Consider the following 6,000-nt stretch of genomic DNA (forward strand, 5'->3'; position numbering starts at 1 on the left):
TGAACTACTTCTCTCCTGTAAATCTACTAAATGTAGTGAACTACTTCTCTCCTGTAAATCTACTAAATGTAGTGAACTACTTCTCTCCTGTAAATCTACTAAATGTAGTGAACTACTTCTCTCCTGTAAATCTACTAAATGTAGTGAACTACTTCTCTCCTGTAAATCTACTAAATGTAGTGAACTACTTCTCTCCTGTAAATCTACTAAATGTAGTGAACTTCTTCTCTCCCCACCCTCTTCAAGCAGCTGTTGACTGACTGACTGACTGACTGACTGACTGACTGACTGGCTGACTGGCTGACTGGCTGACCGGCTGACTGGCCGACCGATGGCTGACTGGCTGACTTGGCTAACTGACAGGCTGACTGCAGACGTGACAAACAGCTGCACTCTCCTGGCCAACATGTGGGAGATAGAGAGAGAGAGAGAAAGAGAGGGAGGGAGGGAGAGAGAGAAAGAGAGGGAGGGAGGGAGAGAGAGAAAGGGAGGGAGGGAGGGAGATGCATGCCTGGCCAAATACCTAGCTTGGTAACATGCATGTTTGCCATATTATCCCAGTGTTTGTCATTGAGCTGCCATATTATCCCAGTGTTTGTCATTGAGCTGGCGACTGTTTAATCTGGAATCATGTTGTCTGGCTGAAGGGCCCCACCGAGGGGCCCCTGGACACACCACAGCTGTCACCATGCTAGACAACCAGGCAGAGTAAGAGAAGGGCCGTCTTATGAAACAGTCTTCCCTTGAGACAGACACATCAGATCACCTGCTGAAACAGTCTTCCCCAGAGACAGACACACCAGATCACCTGCTGAAACAGTCTTCTCCCAGAGACAGACACACCAGGTCACCTGCTGAAACAGTCTTCCCCAGAGACAGACACACCAGGTCACCTGCTGAAACAGTCTTCCCCAGAGACAGACACACCAGATCAACTGCTGAAACAGTCTTCCCCAGAGACAGACACACCAGGTCACCTGCTGAAACAGTCTTCCCAGAGACAGACACACCAGATCACCTGCTGAAACAGTCTTCCCCAGAGACAGACACACCAGGTCACCTGCTGAAACAGTCTTCCCCAGAGACAGACACACCAGATCACCTGCTGAAACAGTCTTCCCCAGAGACAGACACACCAGGTCACCTGCTGAAACAGTCTTCCCCAGAGACAGACACACCAGATCACCTGCTGAAACAGTCTTCCCCAGAGACAGACACACCAGGTCACCTGCTGAAACAGTCTTCCCCAGAGACAGACACACCAGATCACCTGCTGAAACAGTCTTCCCCAGAGACAGACACACCAGGTCACCTGCTGAAACAGTCTTCTCCCAGAGACAGACACACCAGGTCACCTGCTGAAACAGTCTTCCCCAGAGACAGACACACCAGATCACCTGCTGAAACAGTCTTCCCCAGAGACAGACACACCAGGTCACCTGCTGAAACAGTCTTCCCCAGAGACAGACACACCAGATCACCTGCTGAAACAGTCTTCCCCAGAGACAGACACACCAGGTCACCTGCTGAAACAGTCTTCTCCCAGAGACAGACACACCAGGTCACCTGCTGAAACAGTCTTCCCCGGAGACAGACACATCAGGTCACCTGCTGCTGTGTGGAAGAGTTCTGTACAGGAGATAAGAAATGATGACGTCACCTCCAGGACAATACTCCATTGTCCTTTCCAGTCGGCTAGCTGTGTCTCAGTGCCAAGACGTCAGGCTGCTGAATAGCTGCCAGTCTAGGGTTCTAGATCATAGATAAGGTGTGTACCAAATATCCCTCACCCTATGGACTCTGATCAAAACTAGTGAACTAGAGAGGGAATAGGTTGTCACTTGGGACCAGGGTGTTGACTAGGTGCCAGTTTCTTAGGTATTACAGAGAGATGAGATGTCTGTTTCTGATTACATGATAATAGATGAATGACTATTAAAATAAGCCTTTTAACTGCTATTACAGAGGTGTCCTTTCACCTGGTGATCCCCAGGTATTACAGAGGTGTCCTTTCACCTGGCGGTCCCCAGGTATTACAGAGGTGTCCTTTCACCTGACGGTCCCCAGGTATTACAGAGGTGTCCTTTCACCTGGTGATCCCCAGGTATTACAGAGGTGTCCTTTCACCTGATGGTCCCCAGGTATTACAGAGGTGTCCTTTCACCTGACGGTCCCCAGGTATTACAGAGGTGTCCTTTCACCTGACGGTCCCCAGGTATTACAGAGGTGTCCTTTCACCTGACGGTCCCCAGGTATTACAGAGGTGTCCTTTCACCTGACGGTCCCCAGGTATTACAGAGGTGTCCTTTCACCTGACGGTCCCCAGGTATTACAGAGGTGTCCTTTCACCTGGTGGTCCCCAGGTATTACAGAGGTGTCCTTTCACCTGGTGGTCCCCAGGTATTAAAGAGGTGTCCTTTCACCTGGTGGTCCCCAGGTATTACAGAGGTGTCCTTTCACCTGACGGTCCCCAGGTATTACAGAGGTGTCCTTTCACCTGACGGTCCCCAGGTATTACAGAGGTGTCCTTTCACCTGACGGTCCCCAGGTATTACAGAGGTGTCCTTTCACCTGACGGTCCCCAGGTATTACAGAGGTGTCCTTTCACCTGGTGGTCCCCAGGTATTACAGAGGTGTCCTTTCACCTGACGGTCCCCAGGTATTACAGAGGTGTCCTTTCACCTGACGGTCCCCAGGTATTACAGAGGTGTCCTTTCACCTGACGGTCCCCAGGTATTACAGAGGTGTCCTTTCACCTGACGGTCCCCAGGTATTACAGAGGTGTCCTTTCACCTGGTGGTCTCCAGGTATTACAGAGGTGTCCTTTCACCTGATGGTCCCTAGGTATTACAGAGGTGTCCTTTCACCTGGTGGTCCCCAGGTATTACAGAGGTGTCCTTTCACCTGACGGTCCCCAGGTATTACAGAGGTGTCCTTTCACCTGGTGGTCGCCAGGTATTACAGAAGTGTCCTTTCACCTGGTGGTCTCCAGGTATTACAGAGGTGTCCTTTCACCTGCTGGTCTCCAGGTATTACAGAGGTGTCCTTTCACCTGACGGTCCCCAGGTATTACAGAGGTGTCCTTTCACCTGATGGTCCCCATGTATTACAGAGGTGTCCTTTCACCTGGTGGTCCCCATGTATTACAGAGGTGTCCTTTCACCTGGTGGTCCCCAGGTATTACAGAGGTGTCCTTTCACCTGGTGGTCCCCAGGTATTACAGAGGTGTCCTTTCACCTGGTGGTCCCCAGGTATTACAGAGGTGTACGCTTTGCTTTGATTATGTATGACAAATGAAGTCTGACATAGGACATAGACAAATGAAGTCTGACATAGGACATAGGCAGTCAGACTGTTAATGAGTAACATGGCTGTGACATCACAACCTAGTGGTTACTGGAACAATATGGGGCGTTTAACCACTAACTAACCACTAACTAACCACTAAGTAACCACTAACTAACCGGTCAGGTGTTTTATTTAAGGTCAGTGGAGAACAATGGAGCCATGCCATTAAACCACTAACTAACCACTAACTAACCACTAACTAACCACTAACTAACCTGTCAGGTGTTTTATTTAAGGTCAGCGGAGAACAATGGAGCCATGTCATTAAACCACTAACTAACCACTAACTAACCACTATCTAACCACTAACTAACCTGTCAGGTGTTTTATTTAAGGTCAGCGGAGAACAATGGAGCCATGTCATTAAACCACTAACTAACCACTAACCACTAACTAACCACTAACTAACCCCTAACTAACCACTAACTAACCACTAACTAACCACTAACTAACCTGTCATAAATGTGAATTGAAGAGAAAATACCTCTCTCTCTCTTTATCTCTCACACACCCATTCTCATACAGACACCCCCCCCCCCCCCCCCCCCCCCCCCACACACACACACACACACACACACACACACACACACACACACACACACACACACACACACACACACACACAAACACACCCATCCTCCAATGTACCATTGGTACTATAAATATCCTGACCAGATCTTTCAACATCGAGTCTAAAAATAGAACATGCTTTATCATTGTTTTTCCCCTCAGAAGAATGTTTCCTTGACAGTGTCCTGAATGCCGCCCTGTTCCCTATTTAGTGCCCTACTTTTGACCAGGGCCCAAAAGTAGGGCACTACATAGGGAATAGGTGTTCTTGAAAACAGAGAACATTACTTTTATACTTTTCTAATTACATTTTAAAATTGAAAAGAGCCCTATGGATCCTGGTCTAAAGTAGTGCACTATGTAGGGAATAGGGTGCCATAGGGCTCTGGTCTAAAGTAGTGCACTATATATAGGGAATAGGGTGCCATAGGGCTCTGGTCTAAAGTAGTGCACTACATAGGGAATAGGGTGCCATAGGGCTCTGGTCTAAAGTAGTGCACTATATATAGGGAATAGGGTGCCATAGGGCTCTGGTCTAAAGTAGTGCACTACATAGGGAATAGGGTGCCATAGGCCTCTGGTCTAAAGTAGTGCACTATGTAGAGAATAGGGTGCTATTTGGGACGTAGACCTTGTAAACATGCCATGGACGTAGATGTGATGTTTGCTTCCCGCTTGCTTGCCTTATCCATGTCTGTCCAGCGATAACTGGGTTTAACAAGGAGTTAGCCAGGCGTTTATTACTACGACTTAACGTAGATAAGGCAGGACCTGGAAACACAGAACTTTACCTATTGATTAACTTCAATTTCACGTTTTTAAAAAGGTGTGCTTATACAAATTGGCTATGTCAGGCATTTTACAATAGAAACCTGCTACAAAAAAAAACAGACTTCTCAGATTTCTATGTAACTTTTAGAATTTGTTCTTCCAGTGCGTTCGGACACCTTTCCTATTTTCACATTCTGTTACGTTATTCTAAAATTGATTAAATATAATAATTTCCTTGTCAATCTACACACAATATCCAATAATGACAACGTGAAAACAAGTTTTTTAGAAATTTGTGCAAATGTTAAAAAAATAAAAATAAAATAAAACAGAAATACATTATTTACATAAGTATTCAGACCCTTTGTTGAGACTTGAAATTGAGCTCAGGTGCATCCTGTTTCCATTGATCATCCTTGAGATGTTTCTACAACTTGATGGGACTCCACCTGTGGTAAATCAAATTGATTGGACTTGATTTGGAAAGGCACACACCTGTCTATTGTGGCAAACCTCTTCAAAGTTAGGAGCGTTTGTCACAAATTAAGTGGGAAACTGTCACCAAAGTCAGCCCAGAATGAAAGTTCTTTCGAACATGACAGTACCTGTGTGTTTGTTTCGCTGTCCTGGTCCACCCAGGCCGCAGGTAAGGTCAGGGATAGCAGGGTTCGGTACACAAATCTGGTTCTCGGTAGGTCCAGGTCTAAACGCCAACAGGTAAGTCCAAAACAGTCCAGCTCGTATACGGTAAATCCAGCCAATGTAGATTGTCTCTTTCTCTGGTTCATAGATCCTTCCCGCCCTCTCTCTCCTATCCTGGTTTTTCTTGACCCTTTATCTGTGGGTCGGCTCCACCTTCTGAGGGTTCCCTTTGCTTCTGGGAATTGTAGTTTTGGCCGTCGTCCATTTTGTGATCTGTAGTTCTGATCGGGGTGGCCATTTTAGTGATCGGGCAGAGCCCGTTTATTAGTTCTGCCCTCACATATCTGCCATTTATCACTCGACCCCCTTCTTTGCCACACATCTCCCCCCCTAAATCCGACCCTTTAGGTCAGGCTACCGCAGCAAAATATGCGTGCATGCGGGATAACCCATCCACATTTCCCATTTCCTTTCCTGCTCTGTGTTTCAAGTCAAAGTGAAACGGTTGGAGACTCAAAAACCACCGCATCACCCGAGCGTTCTTCTCTTTAGCCCTATGCATCCAGGTGAGTGGTGCATGGTCACTGATGAGGGTGAAGTGGCGCCCCAGCAGGTAGTATTTCAGGCTTTCCAGAGCCCACTTTACTGCCAGCGCCTCTTTCTCAACAA

The sequence above is a fragment of the Salmo trutta genome, chromosome 12 (genome assembly GCF_901001165.1).
Source record: "Salmo trutta chromosome 12, fSalTru1.1, whole genome shotgun sequence".
NCBI lineage: Eukaryota > Metazoa > Chordata > Actinopteri > Salmoniformes > Salmonidae > Salmo > Salmo trutta.